The 27183-nt window shown below is 37.9% G+C and overlaps 2 long non-coding RNA genes across 2 annotated transcripts; both read right to left on the reverse strand.

Moving 5' to 3' along the window:
* Positions 1-1023: 1023 nt before the first annotated feature.
* Positions 1024-4470, reverse strand: LOC148804069 (uncharacterized). The gene is made up of 3 exons (XR_016082650.1): positions 4209-4470; positions 4043-4126; positions 1024-2037 (listed from the first exon to the last, which is right to left on the reverse strand). It is a non-coding gene; the product is annotated as an uncharacterized LOC148804069 (long non-coding RNA).
* Positions 4471-6127: 1657 nt separating this feature from the next.
* LOC104610087 (uncharacterized) lies at positions 6128-9125 on the reverse strand. The gene is made up of 4 exons (XR_016082662.1): positions 9018-9125; positions 8665-8926; positions 7069-8038; positions 6128-6924 (listed from the first exon to the last, which is right to left on the reverse strand). It is a non-coding gene; the product is annotated as an uncharacterized LOC104610087 (long non-coding RNA).
* Positions 9126-27183: the final 18058 nt, after the last annotated feature.

Raw genomic sequence — 27183 nt, forward strand, 5'->3', positions numbered from 1 at the left:
AAGGGCGAGCAGAGAAAGAGATATAAGAGGGAAAAGCTACTGTTTGAAAGCTGATATAGAAATAAATAACTTGATATTTCTGCGTGGCACCACGTTAGGCTATCTGCATAGATATTGCATCAAACACGCTTAAGTCTTGCTGATGAAGAGGGCATGACTGCATGAGTCATGAGGCACGGGGAAGGAAGATAAGAGCAAGAGGACATGAGGCATGAAGGAAGAGAAAGTTGGGTAAACTAATAATTTATAGAAATAATCAACAGAAAGTAGTTGGATTCCTTTACTTATATTATTATTATTATTATTATTATTATTATCAACATTTTGGCAAAGTTTTGCTTCTAGGAAAGTATTTTCTTTTTAAATGGCCCCAAGGTAAATCGTTCAATCAATTCAGTTAACTAATGGTATATCTTTATAGGAAAGGTAGGGATGAAAAGGTTTTCTGTGGTACATCATAGGGAAAATTTATTATTAATTTTCTCTCATAATTTTTTATTTATTTTCTAACTGTATTTTCTCAAATTTCTATTTATGTTATACCACCCTATGTGAATTGTAATAGATATTATCCGTAGGAAAGGGTGAAGGGACAATTTGTGGGAAGATATTATTTTCATTTTGTTTCATATTTATACGGTATATGTCCCTCATTTAACAGTCCCATGTAATTAATCCCAGTGGGAGACCAATGCATATTTTATTGGTAATTTTTTTTATCAGTATATAATCATGTGAGGTTAAAGAAATGAAATTTCCAGAAAAAAGAATTCTAAGGGTGTATTTGGTTTACGGACATAACCAGAATCGGAATCGGAATCACCTATTCTTGGCATCTGTTTGGTTGGATTCCAATTGTTGTTTGGTTCAATTAGAAACTGGAATTGGAATCAACCAAAATTTTCGATTCTACCCCTATTTGGTTGAATTAGAAGCTGGAATTGGAATCACGTATTCCTGACATCTCTGTCTTTTAAAAACCTTTGAAAATGATATTGCTAATTATTTTTCTTCTTCCCTGACTATTTTTTCCACGTCCCTCTTCGATTTTTTCACTAGTAACAATATTCTCTACTTCTTTCCCCCCTGTAATGACCCCTGATTCATTCTCTCTTGTCTCTTGACACTCTTCTCACTCTTCTCAATTGGCTATTAAACCTTTGAGATTATTAGGTTAACCTGAGCAATAGGACTTGCCTCTATATTGGTTTTTGCCTCAATTAGTTTACTTTAGTTTTCTATTAGTTGATCTAGTAGCACCTTTTCCGCTCCAAGATGATGTTAATCTGCCAGTTAACCTTATATTGGTGATGACATCTTACTGGTAAATTTTGCATCTTCCAGATTGGATTTCAAAATTTTACACCCATTAAAATACTTACCAGTAACTCCCACTTGCACATCAAAAGATCAAATAAGAAATAAATACACAAATGAAAAAAAAAATCATAAGAAACAATTCATCTCCTAAACAATGTAAAATGTCTAGTCAGGAAGAAAACATAAAATGCCCTAATCAGAAAAGGGCATTGGTTATCCGGGGTTTTGGAAGAAATGGACTGGATACAGATACAAACCTAATCTTCAGCATTTTCTTGCACGAAGTGGCCACTCTTTGACTCGAAACCACATCCACACTTATCAGCCTGAGATTTTACCATTGCACCAAGCAATGGCCCCTAAGTTGCCTCAATCAAATACCAACTTATAAAACATAAGCATGAGAGAAATAACATAAACAATTTCCATGACTATTTTGAAATATGTATGCAAGAAGTATCTTTAGACATACCCGATCTAAGAAATAATTGGCAACATCAGGAACAAAATGCAATTCATCTCTTCTCTTATATGTGTCTTGAAGAGCATGATTCTTCTAAATTTCATCTACAACAGGGGCATACTCATGGGTTGCAGCAGGAAAGAAAGCATCCAAATCTCTCACAGCCATAATTTCCGGTAGCTAGTCAAAGAAATGCTTCAATCTTTGGTTAATTGAATAGATGCATTGCTTACTTTCATTGGCTCCACATTCTCCTGAATTCATTCAAATATCCATCACTACATTAATCTATGCCTTCCACTCTCTACATTTTAAATTGAAGTTCAAGAAGTCATTCATACCAACATCTTTAACTTCTTCGTAAGGGTCTACACAAGGGAGGCAGGGTGTTGAAGTGCAAAAGAAAATCAAATGTATTTACAATATGAAATTGTAAAACAAAATCAACTTTAAACATTAGACAATCATGTACCATTTAAACCTATGATACCAAGATACCTGTACAAGGATTACATTTTATGTTGCATACCTCAATTTTTAGTGTAAACACCTTGTCTAGTAATGTCCTTGTTGTGTCCAGGTAACATTGGTTTAAATCCCTATAGTTGGAAATATTGAGTTTAGTATGGTTTAAATCCCATGTAATCATGTGGACAAGGATAAAAATTGCTATAGAATAGTCTCTTAAGTTGTCTTAGGTGGTCCCTTGGTGATTATTACATTTGGCATTTCTGTTGTCTGTCTTTTGTAGTTGGGTTGGGTGTTATCTTAACACCTCTTTGTGCTTGTAATCAGTAGTGATTTTTAAATAGCTTCTGGAGAGCTTGTTATGCAGGATTTGTGCAAAAAAAATTCCAAATGAGTTGTTAAGTTCGATTCTGACAGATGTACTAGAAACCTGAGACTTTTAGGAGTGACTAGAGTTTAGATAGGTCATGGGGGTGAGATAATTCCATTGTTATGCTTCAATTGGAGTTGGAAACTCTATTTGAGAATATCATGGCTCTGTTCCAGCAGCTCAGACTAATGAGTCCTTAACTGTGAGCAATAAAGATGAAGATGATTTCCAGATTGTTGTTGGTTGCAATGTGAGATGGCTCAAATGGTCCTAGGATTTGAGGCTTGCTTTCTCTCTTGGTACGTAACAACTTGCTTTTTATTGATTTAAAATGAATAATACTATTGGCAATATGCCAGAGATTGAGATGGCCTAAACAGAAACTATATACATCTAATATTTCAAAGCATGATACAAACATTCTATTGGATGTGTGGCAGAAATTTGTATTTTCAGATGGATGAATTTAAAAACTAGAAAGGATAGGGCAGAAACAAAATCATTCAAAGGAACCTAGGAGCATTTCCAATTGGGCCATGTGCATAGAAGACCATCTACAGAACCCCTAAGAAGAAAGATCTGCTACAAGTTGAAGGGCTAGAAGGGCTAGGGGCAGACCAAACAGGACATGGGTTGAACTGTTGAAGTAATAAGAAATGAATTAAGCACTTAATTTAATAGGATGAAAAAACAGGATTTGTGTAGCCAACCCTATATGGTTGGGATAAGGCTTATGTGATGGATGATGATGATGATACAACCATTCTATTAGATGGTTTAAAATATATGATGAAGTTAATTGTTTTAGTAGGCCTTCTAGATGGATTCCATTTCTCCCAGAATTTTGTATGGAGCTGTGAAACTAATAAATGTAGGATATCGAGGTAAAATGATGAACTAGTATTTCCTCTTCTCTAAGTTTCGGGTCTTTATGTTCTTTTTTGATAAGAAAGCTTCAGGTCATTTCTCTCAATGTTCCATGTGTACAATAAACCTGTTTGTAAGTTTCAGTATAGTATTGATTCCATTCTTATGCAATATGCATCTCTTTGTTGAATGAAAAATATTTACAGTTTGTTCCCTTTGTTTTTTTGTTTCCTTGGGACTTATGGAAGCAATTGCATGTACCATAATTTGGCATTTAAACATGTCAACTCAGGACAAAATCATAACCTCATTGGATTCATAAGAGACGGAAAAAAATCAGTCATTGGTTCCCACAAGTCCAGTACAGGTCAACTTGAGATTACCAACCTACATTGGGGTGGCCCATGCAACATCACAATGGAAGACTGAAAAGAATTAGCACCAGTGGTATAGATATTTCAGCTCGACCAAGGGATAGCACTAAATTAGTCAATAAAATAGAGAATGCAAACACCAGAAGGGAAAAACAAAACAAATGAATATTCTATTGAAACCTGGGCCAGAATCTTCAGCATCTGATGCAATATCCTTTTTTTTCAACAAAACCTCCTTTTCAAAACGTCGTGGTCTGGTCTGGTCTGCAATAGAAAGACATGGGAGGAATGAAAAAGTGTGTGAGAGAGAAAAGGAGAGGAGAGAGCAAAATCAATAGTGACTTACCTTGCCGCCGCCGGAGCTTCCAAATCCGTTCTTTAAACTTCAGTTGCAAGTAGAGAGACGAAAGATGAAGGAGAGAGGGTTAGAAAGTTGGAATCGGGGAGTGAAAAGGGGTTGAGGGCTTTTATGCAATTTTGTTTTTTTATTATTTTAAGAAACGGGAAGGGGATTCTGATTCCTGGGGGTGGATGGCCATTCTCTCAAATGGGAGATTGTCATTCCGCTCGGAATGGGAATCGGATTTCGATTCCACTCAATCAAATGCTTAAAATCGGAATGATCCCGATTCCGATGCCGGACCCCTATTCTTGCAAACCAAACAGACCCTAACTTCTGGTTTATAATTGCGAAGTCATCAAGACGTGAACCCTAATTTTCATTGACAAATGAATTCATGCATGTATTAAATGTTTGTGTCCATGCATTTCTTAATATTAGAGGCCAAGGAATTTGACACTTGTTATATGAGTTTGGAGTTCAAAAGGAGTCTCGATTTCTTTTTGCCATATCTTTTATTAATGAAAAAAAGTTGGTGCAAAATTGCCTTTAACATGCTTGAGAATACGCCCCACTTTTATTGCTAGATTTTGTACTAACATCACGTTTTGGGAGGGTTTATGCTTTGTTAAATTACTTACCAATTGGTTGGGTGATGAGGCTTCCTTGCTGGTTGTGGCTACAACTGTTCATGGCCAGGTCAGATCGGGTTTAGGCCGGACTTTGTCTATGTATTAATAGAATATTTTTAGGTTCGAGCTTAAGCCCAGACTAACATTTGAAAATAGATTTTTTTCTTTTTCTGTTCAATAAAAAAGTGTTTTATTTATATTAAAAACCCTCAAAACTTAAAAATAATAAAAGATCTCACTATTACTTGAGAAAAGAGAAGATGAACAAAGAAAAAATCTTGTATGTATATTTTATTAAATAAAATATGTTTTTTATTATTTAATATATATTATCAAGTCGGTCTCAGGCTTAAGTTGAACTTTTTCGAGAAAGCTCAAAAAAAGGTTAGGGCCAGTGTTTTAGGCTCAAGCCCAAGCCCGTAGGCTCAAAACTTTGTCCAAGCCTAACTTAGAACGGGTTGAGCTAGGCTATCCTATCGAACTACCCGACTCATGAATAAGTCTAGTTGTGGTAGAAGTTTGGGATCGAATCCCCGCACACACTAGGGTTGAGATGCTAAAGGCTTGTAACAGTTTCCTTATCTTTCTCTTCTATTCCTTGCTCATTTTTTTAAACCAGACACAACCTAAAAATAGCTTCAACAAAAAGCCCTTTTTTGGTTGAAATATATTAAATTTGGGTTTTCTAAGTTTTTCACCAAACACAACTTATAAAATATGTAGATGAGGCCCACCTTACAAAGCCAAAAGCCGCCATGGGAAAAATTGACCAAGACACCAGTGCTTTATATGAAATACCAGTTGCATTCACATTTCATTGGGGTCTACGTTTGTCCTACAACCGCAGTCACAAGAAATGTAATGTCACTATTGAAAAATCCATCTATAGAAGCGGCCATAACTGCCTCTAAAAGCTTAAAAAATGCCTCTAAAGGAAATAGGAAACAGCCAGGCAAGTGCCTCTAAAAGTCTTGTCGCTAAATGTTTTAGAGGCGCTTGGTTGCGCATTAAAGGCGGATTATAAAACCACCTCTAAATTAGACTTTTAGAGGCACATACGACTGCTTCTATTGCACCGACGCTAAAAGTTTTGTATAGAGGCAATTAAAAGTGCCTCTAAAAGTTCAATTTAAAGGCACATTTGAACGCCTCTAAATGATTTTGCGACACTTATGAAGCAACTCCTTACAAGCAATGCTTCAAGGAAACCAATGATTGTTCATCTTTGGCTTCTATACCATGAAAAACCAACTTCTTTTGAAGCTATTCTAATGCAAGGATTCCTGATGTGTCGATGTTCATCAAGTTTGTCACCAGAAGCCCAACAAAGAACAAACCAGTCAGTGAGAAAAGCTATCTTTCCAGTTGTTTCCCTAAAGCAGCTATTAGATGTCCTTCTTGGTTCCATTAATGCACTAAGTGCTGAATCAAGAGCAACAACTGCTTGCTGCCACCTATTAAGCCTGATGTGTGCACCTTCTAGTAGTGTGTTGATCCTTTAACAATCAAAATTTAATAAACCAGTCATAAAAAATGAGGCATTTCTTATCAGTAATAGAAGGTGTAATTAAGAGTAGACTCCCAGCAGCAAGAACTTTCATATAAAATTAAGACTAGGGTAATGCATGTATTATTGCACATGGTACAACACTTAAAATATAAATTAACAATATAGAGAATATAATAAATGATGGCAATAATAATAACTAAGCTTTCCCTACTGCATTGATTAATCATTCGTCCTAATAACCATGGTTTGATTATTGGCTCCACATAGATATTAAGGCTTTCTAGATCTGCAATTCCTCATAACCATTGTCAGAGCATCCTAATAACCATCGTCAGAGCATCAATTCATTCCTTAGCCAAGGGTTTTTGGAGTGGAACTGGAGCAAACCCCAACCCTTTTCAAAGTCCCAGTACAATTGGTTTACAGTTGTGGAACTTGACATCACCAAAACTAGACAGAGATATCCAATGGTCCCTTCTTTCTCATATGCCACTTTGGCATCCGCTGCCAGCATGGCTGACACATATTTGCCTAGACTGATAAGGTGGCTTATCTGTCCATCAAAATATCTCCTAGCACACTGCATTCCCAAGGAGAAGTAAATTAAAATTATGTCCCAATTAGAATTGATTTAACCAATGGAATTCAAACATTAGAAGCAGCAACAGCCAGAAGATTGGAAATAATAACTTAATTAAGGCAGACTTGTTAGCAATAAATGAACCTGCATGGCTCTCCAGTAGTAAGGCAAGAAGGAAACAACATAAGCCATATCTTTATAATGTTTGGTCCTCATGCAAAATCCATAGTCCTTAGTTTTATAGCTTCCAGTTATGTAGTTACATGCAACATACTCCAGGTTCCTGAGCAGTGGCACCTGTTTCAATAATGGATGCTAATTTGTTTTAATAATTGGCTTTGCTTGGTTGGTTATGGTTTGGGTAATAACTAAAGATCATTAAGCCTCTTTACCAAAAATTAAATTAAAAAAAAAAACAAGAATCACTAGACATATATACCTGACTACAAAGTTGATCAGCCATGAAGAAGTCCAACATGACGTCACATGAAGTGTAACAAAAATTTAGAAAAAAAAAAATAATTTAACCAGAAAATGAAATTTCAATTCAATTTATCTATTCATTTTCTTCTATGACCCTAATCTTCTTGAAGACGATCATACCTTGTAAAGAGGTGACGGAATGATATTCCTAATCACCCGGAGGAAACGAAAACGGCTTGATCGATAGAAGATGTTGAAAGGACGGACTATCAATATAAAAAAAAATCCGTAAAAATAAAAAAGTATTAGAATTTTAATCTTCTTTAAGTTTATGTAAACATGTGCCATTGTGGACCATAAATAAACCAACAGAAAAGGAATTGTCTTTCTCTTTTGTATCATGTAAAGAAAAGAAGAAGAAGAAGAAGAATTACCAATAACAAAAAGACAGGTATTGCTTGAACTCGGGTCGATGAATTATGAATACCCTTTTGCAATAAGGAACAAGTGAACAAACATAATCCCCACTACTGCAGTCATTGATGTGGTGCAGATCAAGAACACATCTCTGTATGTTAGCTCTTTTGTGGAGGCCAATTCAAATACGAAGCTGTAGTTTATATGGGTCTTTCTCCACATGAAAATATTACAACCATACAAAAAGAAGTGCAGAAATAGTAGACTGAACAAGCTGCAAACAGGGAGTCCAAAAGTGTAACAGAGGACACATTAGTAATGTATTATTACTTGCAATAATGTTCATTTGAAAAAAAAAAATAGTGAATTAATTGCAGTGAAGGAAACTCATGTAAGCACAGGATAAATAGTTTCCATGTATATTATATCATATTCCTAGGTGTACATCTTGGTGATATGAGCCATTATGAAATATCAAACAAAGAAGGCTATAAAACATCCAATAAAGAGGCTTGAATGGGAAATGTAAAAAATGAGAATTAGAACTATTGCCTTGGAAATCTTTGAGCTTGTTTCACTTTTCTTTTCTTCTTCTTTTTTAACTTTTATTGTTTATCAATTATTTATTTTTGTTTTCTAGACTAATTCATTATTCATTCACTAGAGACACACCATTAGGTAGGGGTGAATAAATGGGTAAGTTCTACGAGTTGACCTTGGAACCAAACATATGAATATTCCATAGCTGAACCCATGTACAACTGGGTACCACAGAGCTGTGCCTAGGCAGTTAAGATGAACATCAGAGTATCAAACATATGAATATTTCGTAGCTGTTCAGAAGACATATCAAATCAAGAGTGTAAAGAGTTACAATAAACATGGAAACCATAGATTTACCTTCTACTGGACTTGAAGCAGGATTTGTTACTTGCCCATTCTATGCTCCCTCTTTCGAGAGAGGAGATCCAGAATGATTACCGTTTACCAACTTTGATGAGCTTCCAATATACTTATCTTGCTATTCAGGAACATCTAGACATGGAATTGTTGGTAAAAAACACAGTTCTTCCACTAAGATATCAGAACGATTGAAAGCATAATCCTTCTCCACAGTCATAATATCAACATCATCATCTTCATTAATATCTGATTCCTTCACCTGTGGACAAGAGCTCTAAAATTAAGAAAATCTAAAAGTTAAAGATCAAACAAAAATATATGGTCTAATAAGCTAGCTTTCTTTTTCTCACCTTCTCAGTTTCAGGCATCAAATCAAATTCATCTTCTCTTTCTACATACTCTTCATTTTCCTCAAGTTCTTTGAAATCTGGAGCAAACACACTCTAGTTCTCATTATAATATTTAGCCCATATATAAACCACTCCACTAAAGGAAACTGACACTACAATAGGATGCACTTGGTGCCATCCAAGATCTGTCAATGCTTCTTTGGGACCACCAAAGGATCTTTACTAGATGCCCTGCCTTGTCCCATATGTAGATTTTGTTTTCTCCTTTGCTAGCAAAAGCACCAACCACCCACTCACCATCACCAATGAAACAAGGTGCTTTCCAATGGATCCTAGTGACAGAATCATGAAACTCATGAAAAAATACCAAGCACTTAAACTCAAATGCCTTCAGCTTATCAACACCCTGTAGCTCATCCATGGTACTGTTAGCTCACTCAGAGCCCTTGCCCCATCTTCTACAACTAACCTTTCCCTACTGCATTGATTAATCATTCATCCTCATAACCATGGTCTGATTATTGGCTCCACATAGATATTAAGGCTTTCTAGATCTGCAATTCCTCATACAAATATGATTCTCAATCAAATTGGATTCCTTATTTACATTTTTTTTACCAAGAGAAAATCTCACTCCCGATATCCATAGAAAATCTCATAGATCCAAACATTACCATGATGCTGAGATGAACGGCAAAGATCTGACAAGGCATATCTAGAACTGAGAGGAGCAGCAAAGATCTCCCATGTTCAACAGCAGAAGTAGCTTCACTGTAAAGATCTGGCTAGGCAACAAAACACCTAATCTTTCGAGAACAAAGACAGAAATTGAACTCTCTGGCTTCAATGCAATTGCTCTGCCTTCAAATCTTCAAATTGAACTCCTCTATGCCTTTCAATCTATGACCTAACAAAGCACTCCATTTTTTTATACACAGATACACACCTTAAAATCAAATGTAAACAATCCATTAACTGATCACCTCCATACGATGGATTGCTTTAATGGTCAGAACCTAAAAACAAATTTAGTATTCTTTTAGCAAATTAAAGAAGATGCTAAACAAACTCAACCTTAGGCAAAAGCAAGGTTTCTACATTACCCAAACACTGAATATTAAGGCACTATAGTTTCTACAAAAGCAACAAAAAGCAAGGGGAAAGTCCAAAGAAAATTCGGTGAAGAAAATGTTAATTAAGGTGGAAAACAAGGAATGGTGTGGTCTTTAATGCAATCATAGCTAGAGGAAATAGTGTTGCATCCATAAATTTTCATGAAATATAAAACCTTTTCAGTATACAGGGTAATGACAATATGTAGAATCAAATTCAGGTCAGTCTAAAATGTTAAACCAAAATTTGACCCAAAGGTCCAAAATTAGGTCAGATTAACCAACGAAAACTTGGCAAGGCCAAGAATGGATTGGATAAAGAATCACTAACACAAATCTTAATCCACATGTGCAAACTAGATGGAACTAACCATCCTGTAAAAAATGTTATACATAAAAAAAATTGTAAAAAAACGCATATAAGAATAACAACTGAAAGATTCCTATTTACAACCAATAGGATTAAGATTTAGGATAGGGATATAGAAGTTAGAGATTTATTTGAAACAATTAAATTAATTGTAAAACTGAACCTAATAAACCTAATTAGTAAATCATATCAAAGTTATAAAAAGATCAAGAATGCCGGTAAAGGATAAAAAGTAACAATTTTCAAACGTTCCAAATCATCTCTCAACTTCATATCAAATGCATTTGACACTACCTGAGAATACCTCCCATCTTATCCTTGTTTCTATTCAAAAACTAGTTTGGGATTTCGCAACATGTTCATGAGATTCTCCAACTCTGCCGCGGACAGTTCACTGGCCCTCTTAATCATGTCCGCATCGGCCTTCTTTTAGACAATATTAGCGAATTACCTCCCAATTCCTTTGGTTGAGGAAAGGGCGAACATAATTTTCTACTTTCCGTCCACATTGGTGTTGGAAATCTTGTTTGCAACCATATCAATGCCTGAGAGTCTTCTCCAACTGTACATATATGACAACTACTATGTGGCGCCCAAGATATTGCGTTAACACTAGCCTGGTGCCTCTACAACTCCACCACCGGCAGTTTCGGAAACCGGATGTCTAGAACCACCACCTTAGCACAGTCCATGATTATGGTTGCCATGTACCTTGGGTCTTGCTTGTTCCACCCCAACCACACAAGCGGCGTGTCGGGCTCGGAGCTTTCATAGATGATAGTCGAGTGCTCCTTGTCGTGTAAAATGAAAAGCTTGACGGATTCATCTGCGCAAACCGAAGCAAAAACTTCGACGCCTCCCCAGGCAATATCGTAGACCTCCTTATCGTGCGCGATTAACTAGGTATCTAGGGTTTCCTTCTTGATATCCCAAATAGTGCAAGTGGTGTCAATGCTCGAAATCCCAATTCGCCTTGGCTTGGCTTCGTTCCAGTCGAAGGAGGTGAGGGGGCGGCAGAACTGGCTGTTTTTGTTGTTGTTGAGGAGGCTCTTGAGCTCGACCTGGTTGTCAAAAATGCGCCATACACGGAGAAAGTCACCAGAGGTGGCGAAGAGGTCGGGCTTTTGGCACTCCTTTGTCAAGGATGGAAATGGTCTTGGTGGGTGGGTAAGGGTGTTCGAAGGAGAGAGTTGGGTCTGAGCAAATTTCACCAGTGGAATCGTCGAGTTGGACGATTTCAACTCGATTTTGACATTGCGCAAGGAGGCTGGTGCTAAAGAAAATGGGGAACTAGAGAGGAGATGAAGGAATAAACAAAGAAGAAATGGAGAAGAAAAGGAAGAGAATGATGAAATAGCGAACTATGTTTGCTTCCAAAGAAAGTGAGTCGTCGTCGTAAGTCGAGAATAGACTTTATGAACACAAATGTTTTGGGCGCGAAACTCAAACTACGACTAAATTCCAGTGCCTCTATACTAATGAAATAACTCTGCCTTCTTTAATATGGTACAGAGGCAGTTTTTTTTACCGCCTCCGGCTAGGTGCCTCTAAATCCAAGTATTCCAGTAGTGTGTTTAAAAGTGCCCTCCCAAACGGGCACTAACAACAATAAAAAAAGAATGATTTTAATTTTCAAGAACTAGACTATGGCGTTCCAAGATGGCCCCCACAAGGGAAGACAAGAAGCTATATATGTTTGGTGAAAATCTGTTTAGTGTGTGCCAATGAATTCCATGAGCACGGGGATTATTTATTTTTGGGTAAGGGAAGGACCAGGGGGCGGCCTAGGCCTTTTATAAGGAGCTCTGCTCTGGCCTATGTTTACACGACACGTGTTGTTACTTAGCTAGTCACCACACTAGGTGATGATAATTAAGTATACGTGTTACCACTTACCTACCACCCATCTAGCTATGTGCGTTAATGGGGTTTTAACTGTTGATCAGCCCCTAAATTATTTTCATTTAAAAACGTTTTGTGTGCACCGGTCCACTTAATTAAAAAACCGTATGAACAAGGCAACAAACTGCGGCCAAGGCGGGCGACAATTGTCTTTTTCGTTTTTCTCCTTTTCCACCGAAGATCGATCGGCGTGCGAGAGTGCAGAGACAAAGGCAGCAAAAGCTTTAATTAACGTACATCCCACGGTCCCCGGCCCCCGGCCCTTGAAGCTGTGTACCTTCCTTCTCCGTCCATTTACAAGACTGCGTAGTGCGCACCACCGAGGAATCAAATAAATCTATAACATCTGCGTGGACGTAGACAAATAAATTTACGACTTTATTATTTATGTTTGCTTTCGTTGAGACTTGAGACATCAACACAAGCCTCGAGTATACGTGTATTTGTTAAAACTTTTATTTTATTTTTTCAAAGGGCGAGTCATCACCATCAGCATGGTTGAAATGAACATATATGATATGTTTGGCTCTGGATAGAAATTTATGAGAGAACTAAAGAAAGCTTAATTAAATTCTTTAATTTGCTTTTCATTTTTCTCTTTTTCTTTTAAATCCAACACAGCCTTATTTTTATGGAAAGATAGTATGTTGTGACAGACCTCAACTGTAAAATACAATTAATTACTTGAATACCTCAAATTATTAGGAATTTGACTTTCCGTCCATTTAGTCAATTAGAGGCTCAGTTTGAAAGGAGTACAAATACAAAATATAAGATTTTACGCTCTACATTATCTGTATTTGTACTCCTTCTAAATGGAGCCTTAACGGCCAAACAATTAAACAAGTCCTCATTGTAACGGCATTCGCCCCCTTTTGATTTGAGCAGGTCAGTCATACTGACTCTTTCCACTCGAAAATCATGTCTTGACTCTGATGATTCATAAATCTATTTAAAGATCTATTGATGGTGAAATGAACCATCCCGTATCAGCTACGTCAAAAGCTTTGACTTCATTTGCACCTGAAAATGGTTATTGCTTGTTGCATCTACCGTGGTGATGGGGAAAACCTTCGTATGCTAATATTTGGAAAGGAGAATGGAGTTTCTCCTTGTTGGAAGTAGTTAAGAAGATGACAAGAGGTTTAGTTCATATAGAGACTGCCGCAATTGATGTAGGGATACTTGGTGGGCCTTAGATCACGCCACATGGCATCAAATCTTGGTCGTACATTACCAATTGCTTCCAAGCACTCCTAAAGCAAGATTAGCTATAAAAGGGGGGGGGGGTACTCATCTCAAGGTAAGCACATACATTCAGAATCTCAAGAGAATCATTCTTGGCTATTAAGGGCAGCTCTCATTTCTTGCCTGGTCCGATCCCTCTTAAGCACTCGGCTAACTTGACCATTGGAGTCTCCGCCCCTAGGATAACACTCGGGGCCTCTAACATGTGCTCTTCTCTTGTTTACAGATCGGACCTATTGGCCTTAGACACCAGTGAGATCCCCTTGTTGCCCTCGACCTCATATTTGGCAGCAACAATTGGCGCTGTCTGTGGGAACATTTTCAAAACTTCATTCTAAAAACAACTTAACTTAATCCATCAAGTTTCTGACAAGGCTGATAAGCAAGACAACACTCCTAGCGCTCAAAACCTAGTCACGATGGACCAATTCAAGCTGGTCCTAAATAGGTTGGATAACCAAGCCCAACATTTGGATGAGGTAAAGCGTACGACAGGAGGCCACCCCGTTAGAAGCCAGGAGCAATATAGTGGACAATCCACCCATGCATCATCGGGTCAGTGCCTGATCGGCTAGGAGAAGGCCAACTCCTCAACATCCAACAACAACAACCAACGGGCTAGTAAGCCCCTACCAAGGACCTCTTGGCTCTCGAGCCAGAGAGGCGAACCCGTGGGGTCCCACGACAACCACAGGGACCATGATCGCCGTCATCACCACATGGAGAGCAACCGGACCGATCACTACAGTCCCCATTTGAGGATTGGAAGTCGACGCTACGCCTCTCCTCCACTAGTGTCTGACCTTCATGATCTCCTCAACGATCGCCGAACTTGCAAGGCTCAGGATGTACCAGCATCCGAGCACTCTAGGAACAGGGCCAACCTATCCCGCATGAAAGAAAACCTGGATGAGGTTGAGGCCCTAATCGACCGACATCATGGTGACATGTAGGCGTAGGTAGGCACCATCTAAGATCAGATCCGGAAGGTGAAGGAGGGCTGAGGTTATGCCTCCACTAGTCATAACCTCCCATCCACCAGGATGGAGGCCTTCATCGACTTCATCACCTCAGAGCCTTTCCCACCTAACTTTAAGGCTCCAACCCTGGAGACCTATGATGGGAGCATAGATCTAGACAACCACTTGGAAATCTTTAGAACCCTCATGCTCCTCTACGAGAACTTTGATGCCCCGATGTACCAAACCTTCTAAGCCACCTTCAAGGGAACGACACGTAGATGGTTCTCCACGCTCCCCCTCGATTCGTCAACTCTTGGGACTAGTTTGCAGATCTATTCCTCTCCCACTTCATCAACAGTCGACGGTGCCAGAAGACCGTCATTTCCCTAATGTCCATCAAGTAGAAGAGCGAGGAAAGCCTTCGGGCATACATGGACCAATTCAACTGGGAAGATCTTGAAGTGAGGGATCTTGACCCCTCGGTCTCCATGCACACAGCCATCAGCGGCCTCCGACCTGGACCCCTTAGTTGGTCCATCTCCAAGACTCCATCTAAGAACAAAGCCGAGTTTTTGAAGAAAGTCCAAAAGTACATTGCCATCGAGGAGACCGAAGCCAACAAGCGCCTCCAAGAACCAAAAGCCGAGGGGCCCCTAACAAGAAGAGGAAGGAAAGGAACGGCCGCAGCCATGGCCACACCAACAAAGACAGTGAGAAAAAGCCATCGCCCCCTTCCTTTAACAAATATATGCCACTGAACTCCACCCAAACACATATACTCATGCAAATAGGGAAGGAGGATTAGATGAAATGGCCAACCAAGCTGAAGAGGAACCTTAAAAGAGGTAACCCCAAGAAGTACTACAATTACCACCGTGGCACCGACCACGATACCAAGGGCTGCTATGAACTCCAGGATGAGATTGAGTCCCTCATCTGCCACGGACACCTAAAGGAGTATGTTAAGGGCGACGATGGTGCCTCATCCTTGCAGTAGAGGCCGGGCCCCAGGTCCATCACCCCTTAGCTAGAGTTATTGAAGTCATCTTTGGGGGCTTGGCCTTGGGTGGAGCATTCACCTCGGCCAGGAATGCATACACCAGGCAATACAATGTCCAGAGCCTAGCGCCTAAAAGGCCGACAGAAGACACAATCTCCTTCTTTGACTATAACCTGCAAGGGGTCTCATTGCCCCATGATGATGTGTTGGTGGTATCTATGACTATTGCTAACTACATGGTATAGAGAATCCTCGTGAATAGCGGCTCCTCAGAAAGTCACCCAGATGACCGAGCTCTTAGTCTTGAAGATAGGCTTCCCATACAATACCATCATAGGGAGGCTGACTCTTTATGCACTCAAGGCGGCCATTTCGCACCTCACCATGAAGTTTCCCACTGAATATGGTGTAGGAGTGGTTAGGGGGAACCAACAAGTTGCCAGATAGTGCTACGCTACAACACTAAAAGGCAAGAACTAAGAAGCCTTATCATTGTCAGGGCTCAACCTCAGGGACAAACCAACAAGCTGAGGCCAATTAACTGAGGACCTCATCTCAGTTCCCTTAGATGAGGCCAAGCCTGAGAAGACGGTATGAATTGGGTCGAGCCCGCAATAAAAGAAGAAGCATTGAAAGACTACTTGGTCGAATGCACATTTAGTCGCGCCCTCGACTAGACCCCCCGAAGAGGATGAGAGGCCTTGGCCTACTTGGACTTTGCTCATGGATGGATCCTCTAACGCTAAAGGAAGTGGAGTCCGCCTCATACTTCTCACCCAAAATAACAACAAGTTGGAGTATGTGCTGCGTTTTGGCTTCCCTGCCTCCAACATTGAAGTTGAGTATGAGGCCCTGCTCACCGATGCTTCGCCCTTCACTAGGTCTCACGGGTCGAGAAGACAAGAGCCGATGCCTTGTCCAAACTAGCACTACCCAGCATTGATGAGAAGCATGTGTATCCCGTCCAAGCTGATCCCGACACTTTTTGGCTAGAGTACATGAGTGGAAGACCAGTACCTCATACCTGGAACTCCAACAACCTTTGGATGTATTATCAGTGATGTAAACATGGCTAGTGGAAATTTTGTGGATAAAGTGTGCATGTTCCTCTCACCTCGGATTGATGCACCTCAGTGTAAATGTTTGTTTTATCCAATTGCCAGGATACCTCAACCAAACGATTGGCCATAGCACAAAACCTTCACTAAGGTTATATGCTCAAACTGGATGTCAGCCCATGACGCACAACTCTTTGAGAGTCATACGCTCAGTTGCCTTTTTTTATCTAAGGTAAGAATTTATGGGACCTCGGCCATTGTTAATGAGCAACCTACGACATTGGCATTGGCCTCAAAGACCCTGAAGAGAAGCGAGTCTTTATGTAGGCCAAAGAGCCGACATCGACCCATTACTTAACACAAAACACAGCAAACAACACTAAGTGAATAATGCTACTCCATCAAGGCAAAGGCACTCCAGGACCTTGGTTGCGTATCATTCGCTAGGCCTCGGCCACATGCGAGTCTGGTCTCTAAGTCCCTAAGGAAGAACACGCCAGGTAGGCCAAGGCAATCGCCTCCCTTCCTTTTCACTAAGGAAGATGGTCCTGAGACCTCGACAACAAGGGTCGGCCTCGACTTAACATCCTTAAGGAGAAATGCCTTCGTGAGTAGCTAAGTCAAGAGTTACAAGTTTCTTTGCATAATATGCTTCTTCAGGGGAGGCATCAACCCCTTGTGTGAGAGAAAAGAAAAAGTGAGAAAAAGAAGGAAATTACACAATTTTGACAAGAAACTCAAGTTGGCAAAAAGTTCTTCGTATATTCACTCAATATATTCAATTTCCTTTTCAAAAAGAGGCCTCTAATGGGGGAGAAAAAGAAACAAAAAAAAATTGTCCAAAGGTCATTGAAGAAGGGAGCCTCGTCCCTACGCAAGCATCCTCACTCGGGCGGACATCTCCTGAAGCTTCTGCTCCGCATTGTCCAGTGAGGCCTAGTGGCCCTTAGCTTCTCCCTTTAGTTGTCCCGCTCCTCAACCAATTGGTGCTTTAGTTGTTCAATCTCCTCCAACGGCGTCCATAGTTGTTGTATCATTACCTCTATTTTGTCATAGAGGCCGACAATGCAAGAAGACGCCTGTGAAGACACAAGTAGTAATCCACGTCAGTTAGAAAAATCTAAGTAATAGGGCGGTATCATAAAGCAAGTGAAGGTTCAGCCTTACCTTGGCCAACTTGTTGAGTAGTGCGTCTTGGACAGCCTTGGGGGAGACTTGGGTCTACGACTACCGATCCCCAGTAGGAAGCATGCTGGTGATCAAGGCGTGTCCGACACCTACATTGATCAGAGAATCACCCTCCCTGACGTTCTAGCTTGGGAGGAACACCTGACGCACCGCTAGAGGGATGTCATCCCCCAGCTATGAGGAATGAGGCCCCGACTGCTGAGATCCTCCTACAACACCTGTAAGCTATAATTATATAACCCTAGCAAGTGCACTAGTTATCAAGTAGTATAAAGATATCATTCCCACGGGGATTTAACAAAATAAGTATTAGAACTATAGCCTTCTTAATTATTTGGACAACCGAATTTCAGATCTAACAATAAGAACTACTGAAAATTAAGAATAGAAGAGAAAAAGAAATAAAAATAAGGGCAATCAATGACAAAACTTGCAACCATCTAATTGGAAGCGCTATGGCTATTGGTCCACCTAACCCTTCCAATGGATATCAATTTATTATATTAACCAAGATAATTTATTATTTTCATAAGCTAAAGTTTTTCCAAGTTTATTTAATATTCCCTCTCAGGATATGTCAATTCTACCTCTATCAAGTAACCCTTCGATCTCTCGACTAGAGTTCTCGTGATAGAAATGCATTAAGTTCTATGAAAAACTTATATCATCAGATGAATCATGTATATATATCTTTATATACCATTCAATTCACACTATGAATTATTCAGTCGATTATGTGCATTCCTCTCTCGATTCATTCACATAAACCAAATCAATTAAGAGGTGGCCAAGCTCTTAATCGCATTATGCATAATAACTCATAGACAATATGAAAATAACAATCTTGGATAAATCAGAATAAAATTTAATTCATTGTCGTGGTTAGGCTTTCCACAGCCCTAGCTACAAATAAATTAATTCATGATAAAGTAAATAAAACAAACAAGGGTGAGAAAGAACTCATGATGTCGCCCTTGAAGCTGAGATCTGGTCTTCTCCTTGTCGCCACCTCCTTCTTGAAGCCTTCTTGCCTTGCTGATCTCCTTCTTGAAGCTTTCTTGATTATCTTCTTGATTGCTTTAGAGAGAGTTTGAATGCTTGATTGATGCCTAAAGCTAATCTGCCCCCCCCCCCCCTTTATATAGCTTTAGGAGGAGGGGTTGTTTCCAACTCCTCTGAGGAGTTCTTTTTTAAAAATAGAAAGTCCTAATTAGATCTAATCCTATCCTATCCTATCTCAATATTTTATCTTTCTAGAATTACAATTGAAATTTAAATCTGATAGGACTCTTTATTCTCGAATTCGAGTTGGGCTTCTTTAATAAATTGAGCTTCTATAAGGCTTTTATGGAATTGGGCTTCAGTTGTGAACTGGGTTTTACTACGAATTTGCTTCGACTTCGGGCCCGATTTTGAACTCGATACAGACTGAATATGTCAAAATCCAAAACATAAAAGTTGTGGATTTCTCCCTTATCTTTCCGGTGCATCTTGAATCATCCCAATCGGAGTCTGGATGTGAGAGTTATGCCCAGATTACTAAACAGTGCCGAAACTGTGCAAAATCATCCAATTAGCCTTGTTTTTCTCCTGACACCTCTTTCATGCCCTGAATCGAAATACAAGAATAATGAGTCCAATTAAGTACTAATTAAGTATAAAAGACTAAATATTTGGGGATAAAAATATGACAATTTTTATTCTCATCAGCACCCTCGGCTCTACGGTCCCTCATCGCAACTTTCTTCACCCTTGGGTCTTGAGGGCCATTGTCCGGTCACTTGGGAGTGGCCGTCTTCCTATTCTCGACCTTAGCATTCCTCTTTGACCGAGACGGTTCCCTCTCGCTAGGCCTTAATGAAGGCCCCTCGACTAGACCCTTCCTAGACTTTTCCATTACTACTTGCAGAAGTCTCTCATTCAAGCCGCCATCCATCTTTACAACCAAGGAAGACGACCAACGTTACAAGAAAGGCAATGAACATCAAACAAGTGGCATAACTAGCCGATAGCAAGAGTGCCCATACCAAGGGGGGGGGGGGAGATTGAGGCCAGCCAACACCAAGGTATCCTCCATCACTAAGGGTCCAGCATGAATCGTCCCAGTCATCCGAATCCGATTCATCACGACCGACTCCTCACTGTTGTACAGCTTGATCCTCTCGGCCAACGAGTTCGGCATTCTATAATTAGACTGGAAGGACCATCCTTGTGGATAACTAACGAAGAAAAAACTTCTTCTTCCTATTGTGGATAGACAACAGGTTGTCCACTACCTTACCCCATCAGCCTTAGAAGCACAACAGACCTTCCTCGTCAGGATGCTTCCTCAATGTGAACAGATCCCGGAAGACTTTCAGGGTCACGGACACATCTCGAAGGCAAGCCATCACCAACATGACCACTATGGTCCTAATGGTGTTCAGAGCAAGCTGGTTGAGGGAAATGTTGTAATAGTTAATGATCTCTGGGATGAGGGGAGGCAAGGGAAAACGAAGGCCGAAGTGGGGGTTGTGCTCATGCACACACATCTCCCCCTTGGAGGATTGCCACGACTGGTCACCTACGCAGGGGACTCTAACCTTATAGCCCCTTGGGATATGATACATCTCAAACAGAGCCCTCACTTGCTCTTTGCCAAGCTCACTATCAAGGTTGGAGTGGGGGTGACGCACCAATGTCACGCCTCGGCGTTTGGCCACGGCCTGCTCCTCGGGTGTAGGTTCTTCAGCTTCCTCTGACTCCACCACTTCAGAAAGATCAGGGGCATTCCCCTTGGAATCGGCCCTTGGCCTTTTGGAGCCAGTACTTTCATCGGGAGAGCCTATGCCTTGTTGGTCACGCTCGGCTCCCCTTGGGGCAGTCCTCTCCCTCAATACTTGGACGCTAAACGCTCGAGAAGAGCTCTTAGAGTCACTATTGTCACTCCCTCTATTGGCCGAGGTGGAAGAAGAATTGATAGGGTCACTCCAGTCGCGAAAGGCATAGCACTCAGGTCTAGAGTCTGAGCCCGATATGTTAAAGATGGGAGTCCTTTACCAAGAGATGAGTCTGAGCTCTCGTCTCTTGCCTAGTCTGACCCATCTCAAGCACTCGACTAACTTGACTGTCAGAGTCTCTACCCCTGGGATAACACCCGAGGCCTCTGATGTGTGCTCTTCTCTTGTTTACATATCATACTTGTTGGCCTCGGACACTAGTGAAATCCCCTTGTTGCCCTTGGCCTCATATTTGGTAGCAACAACAACAATGGGGAAAACCTTTGTTCGAGATCCAACGAACAATGGGGAAAACCTCTTTGCTCGCCATCGCAAGAGGATTACAAATTTGGTTTCACCTTTGTTCGAGATCATAGGAGAAGCCATCGGAGATATGACCATTGGGGCGCTAGGTGGAAGAGAGAAGAAACTCTTGAGTTTCTAGTCTAACAAAGCCCAATAATTTTTCGTAGACAGATGCATCTCACTTTTTTCCTTTTTCATCGGGGTCACACTATTTTGGTGGGATCCTGCTCACTTGTTTTTGAGATCCCACGTTTCAATCTTTTCTCATCCCAAACCATTGCATCCCAACAATTAAACATGGGAAAAAGAAATCATTTAAGAATATGCCTCTTTTCCCATCCCTTTCCCGTAAGCCAAACGGAGCTAGAGATGAGAGCTTTGGCTTCCCCTCTTTTTATTCAATGAGGAAGTGCCGATTAGTAGAAAATGGAAAGGGACAAAAAGGTTTTAGGTTTTAGGTTTTAAACGCTATCTCAAATTGTTATTTAATATTTTTATTACATATAAAATAATAAAACATATAAAATATAGTAAATATATATAATCGTTTCAAGTGTAATCAGCTCGGGACAGCCAAAACCGATCCTAAACCGATAATAATCGGGGCAGAAAAATTAAATCCGGAGCCAACCCATTGATAGGGCTAATTGTTATTAACTTCTTTTTTTAGATTTTTCCTTAACATAATACAATATTATTTCTCTGCAGGTTGGTGGAAACAAGTAACGGACTCGAATCCAAATCTCCGTTGGACTACCTAGCAAACTACTTAACTGAGCCACCACTCACTTGTTATTACTTACCAGTGAATGACCCCCGTACTAAGTATGGGGAATCAATAATGTTAAATTTGCATTATGAAATCAATAATGTTAAATTTATATTTATTAATATTTTAAATAATTATTAAAATTTCAAGAAATATTTATTTCAAAAAATAGATTTTCAATAATTATTAGAGTATAGATAGTTTTCTTTTGTTATGATACGTAGAAGGTTAATGATTAATGAGATTGATAGAATGTAGGCAGAAATGGTTGTGGATAACCGCTTTTGCATTTTGTTTAGGAATGGATGGAAAATTGTGGTAGTGGGTTATGGGCTTTAGCAACAATTTCTTAGAAAATGCCATGTGCCTAGCTTTCTAGAAAAATGACAAGGCCATGTGTTTGAATGGTGGGGAGCTGTAGCCTAGTAATGGGTTGTGGGCTTTAGCAGGAATTTCTCAAAAATTGCCATGTGTCTAGCTTTTTAGAAAATGAGAAAGCCACTTGCCTGAATAGTGATAGTGGGTTGCGGGTTTTAACAACAACTTTTCAGAAAGTGCTATGTGTCTAAATTTGAAAAAGCCATGTGTCTGAATGATGTGGGTTGTAACCTGAAAGACTTCTTTTAATATATACTAGCGGGGACCCGTGTGATGCACGGGATTTATTAAGCAAAAGCTAAATAATAGAAAGGGCCATTTACTAAAATACCCCTTATAGTTTCATGGATTTACTAAAATTTACCCTATAGTTAAAATTTTAGTAAACCACCACTTATAATTTGCAATGGATTTAATCAATCTTCCATTAGATGACAGTGGAAAATGATAGTGTTGACCCGAATGTTCATTTAAATAAATTTAATCAAAGGACAATAAAAATAAAAATACCATTTTTGCCCTTTATAAGACACAAGCAACCTCTCTATTGGATATATTTGGTTAATTTTGTTTTTTGTACAAAAAAGTGTTAAGGATATTTTTGGAATAAAAAATCATTGGCCTAATGGCAAAACAAACACTCCTTAATGAAAGGTTGATTAAGTAAATAAGTTGTAAAATATATGGGATGTTTTAATAAAATGAAAATTATAAGGTAGGTTTAAGTAAATATGTAAATCTATAAGATGTGTTCTAGTAAAGGACCCTAATAGAACCACATCAGAGTATACAATTGTTTTATATTTTCAACTTTTTAAATAATTAATCATTATTCATATTTTATATACTACTTTTAATAATTTTTCTATAATACAAAAATAACAATAATTAATTTCAATTAGGTTTATTCATCAAATTGATGAAACCGACCAACCCGACCAACTCGACCCGAGTTGGTCGGTTTTCTATCATTTTAGGTCGGTTTTGGTTAAAAAATTTTCCAATTCGACCAAGTTGGATCAATTTCACTTTGGCCATTTGTAAACCAGCTAAAATCGAACGATCTAACCATGGATATATATTAATATTTTATATTTTAAATATAATTTTTAATGTGAAAAAGTGAGAAATTTCACATATTTCTTAGTCTAAAATGTTTTATATCATAAATCTAATTTTTAAATTTATTTTTTAACAATTGCACTATAATTTTTAAACTTAAATTTAATTTTTAGGTTTAAATCTTATGAATTGATTGATCAAACCAAAAAATCGATCAAAACCGGTACAACTTAAGTGGTTAGTTTGCACAAAAGTTCAATCGATTTCACCTGACCAACTCCCCAACTTGACCAGGTCAGTTTGCTTGACCGAATAGCCAACGACCGAACCGAACCAACTCATGAACACTCATAATTTCAGCTAAATTAATAGTCTCATCTCTGATAAATAACAATAGTTTAATCTCCAATAATTATTGAAAATTTATAACAAAAATACACAACTATTGAAAATATACTGATAATAAAAAAATACAATAATTACAAAAACACAATAAGTACTAAAAATATATTAACTTAGTCAATAAATAGTATAATCTCAAATAATAGTTTAATCTCTAATAAATATTAATCAATAAGCTATAACAAAAATACAATAAATACAATAAATTAAATTTGTAAATTTCACTAATAATATTTTAATCTCCAATAATTATTGAAAGTTTTCTATTAAATAATAAAAAAATAAATTTATACATAATCACTGAAAATATATTTATCACAAAAAAATAAATAATTACTGAAATATAATAAATATTAATTTTAGTATATATAATTATATAATAAATATAGGTTAAGAGTTTAAAATTATTATTAATAAATATTAATTTTTTTGAAAGTTGTTTTCTCGAATTATCACTTGATATAAGTGAAATTAGTTATTTACACTATTATGTAAAAATATTAAATTATTATTAGTTTCAATATTATGTTATAATTATTTTTCTACATAATTTCTTTATTTTAACTATTTGAAATCTAGTTATGTTAAATATTTTGTTATTTAAAATACCCAATTATTTACATACTTAAATAATGTGCAATATATTTAAATTTTAAAATATCAGTTGTTTATGGAATTGAGTTATTAGTTTTGTAGTATATTAAATTATTCTTAATTTCAATATTATGTTACAATTATTTTTCTGCTTTAAAGAATTTCTTTAAATTTGTTACATAATTTCGTTATTTTAGCTATTTAAAATCTAGTTATGATAAATATCTAGTTATTTAAATAATCTATAAAATATTTAAAATTTTTTGTTATTTGAATTTTATTTATTTAAATATATTACATATTATTAAATGTTTAAAAAACATTTAAATTGATGATCCAAAAAATATAATTTAAATTGTTAGTACATAATTTTGTGATATATTTTGTAAAAATATAAATTATTTATTAGATAATTTCGTTATTTTAACTATTCAAAATATAGTTATGATAAATATTTAAATAATTTTTAAATTATTTAAATTTTTTTGTTATTTGAATTTTATTTATTTAAAGCTATTACAAATTATTAAATGTTTGAAATGCATTTAAATTGATAATCCGAAAAAACATAATTTAAATTGTTCCTACATAATTTCGTGATATGTTTTGTAAAAATATAAAATTATTTTTTGTGTTTTCAATAAATATTTTAAAGTTATTATATAATTTTTTTAGAATATTTAAATAATTCTTAAATTTTTTAATCTAAATTTTCTTTAGATAGATATAGATAAAAAGTAGGGGAGAGGATAAATAGTTATTAGAGATAGTTTAGGAGAGAAGATCTCTACTAAATTAGAGATAATTGTGGAGATAAATAGGTATTGGAGATAATTTAGAAGATAAGTGGGAATTAGAGATAATTCTAGAGAAAGTGGGGGATGTAGTTTATGATAAAATTTAGGAGAAGAGATTATTTAGGTTATTGGGAAAGTGCATGTCATTGGTTGTTTCAAAAAGGGTTTCTAGCACATAAGGGCAACTTTTTGCCTTGAATATCAATAAAAAGTAATATTTTTATAAAATAACCAAAATAGGATAACTTTTTTAGAAAAATATCAAGAAAGGGGTTGTGACACTGTTCATCGTCTTCCTTTGCCTCTTTATTCATGCCAAAAATATCAAGAAATGTGCACGGTGGTTCCACTCTACTTTGCCATGTTGGTGGCATATGGTTCGGTGAAGTGGTAGAAGATATTTACGTTGGAGCAATGCTTCAGCGTCAATCGGTTCATTGCTGTGTTTGCTGTTCCGGTGTTGTCATTCCACTTCATATCTCAGAACAACCCATACTAGATGGACACGAAGTTCATACTGGCTGATACAGTTTCAAAGATCTTTGGTGCTTGTTTTGCTCTCCCTCTGGGCTGTGATCTCTCATGGAGGACTAGATTGGTTAATCGCTCTCTACGTACCGAGTCAAAAGTTAACGGAAACGGCCACATTCGAGTTTGTATCCGACGGTCTATGTCATCCGCCCCAGATTCAGCATTATCACCCTCCATTGGAATTACCCCACATGCATCAAACCTATCAGGAGCCGAAATCTATTCAGTAAACACTCCAGCCCCACCTCGCGAGTTCAACCACGACAACACTTTTATAGCTTTCTGCAATGCCAATTTGGCATTCGGCTACCGGTCAATAGCCAACTTGGCTATCCGGGTATGCATCATCCGACGCCTACTCCCTCCAGCCAACGCCACGCGCATCAAATTTCAATGAATTGGATACAACGACAGTGATAACATCAAATACACCGATGTGTATCAGATCTCCGATAGGTGGGAGGGTTTTTCGGCAGACGTCACCAGCATTGTGAAGATGGTGTGGGAGTCACTGGGGAAGGGTAAAGCTGGGGGGAGGGGGAGGGGGACTTTTAGAAGTTGCTACACATTTCTAGAATACTTTACTTAAGAAACAAGTAAATTAATGTGGTCAAAATTCCTTTAGTAAAAGAAGGATCTAGAGCAAATAATACTAACCACAACCTCTTGTATTTCAAATGTGAATGAGAGAAACAGAAAAAATACAGAAGCTACTAGCATTCTCTCTCCTACTTCCTATCATATACTCTACTCTTCTATACCATGAGTATACCAACAGTGGTATCAGAGTTTTGTTTGATCAACACTGGGCGTAATCCTTCCTACTCATTATGAATACCGATTCCAACCACTCTTCTCTTTCTCTTCCAATTTTCCATGGAGAAAATTATGTTTTTTGGTCCATCAAAATGATGACCTATTTTCGATCACAAAATCTATGGAAATTTGTTGAAGAAGGATTTAGTATTCCTGAAGACACTTCTACTCTCTCAGCAAATCAAAAGAAGGTCCAAGAAGAGAATCAATAAAAAGATTCTCAAGCGTTATTTTGCTTGTAGCAAGCAATGGCAGACGATATATTTCCATGAATTATGGGCACGTCAACTGCAAAAGAAGCATGGGTCACATTGCAGGAGGAGTTCCAAGGAACTATCAAGGTACGCACTGTTAAACTGTAGAAGCTTAGAAGAGATTTTGAAAATCTTAAGATGAAGGATAATGAGACCGCAAAAGATTACTACTCTAGAATAAAATAAATAGTAAAACAAATGAGAGCCTATGGGGAAATTATTTCTGACAAGAAAATAGTCGAAAAAATACTAATTTCTTGTATAGAAAAATATGATGCAAGAATTTATGTGATAGAAGAAACAAAGGATTTAGAAACTTTATCACCAACTGAATTAATGGGCTCTCTCGAAGCACATGAAAATAGGCGAGATAGGCAGAACGAAAATTCGACTGAAAATGCCTTTCAGTCTAAAATTAATTCGCGGTCTCATAAATCAA

Source organism: Nelumbo nucifera, chromosome 1 (assembly GCF_055504915.1).
Source record: "Nelumbo nucifera cultivar China Antique chromosome 1, China Antique-T2T, whole genome shotgun sequence".
In the NCBI taxonomy this organism is placed as follows: domain Eukaryota; kingdom Viridiplantae; phylum Streptophyta; class Magnoliopsida; order Proteales; family Nelumbonaceae; genus Nelumbo; species Nelumbo nucifera.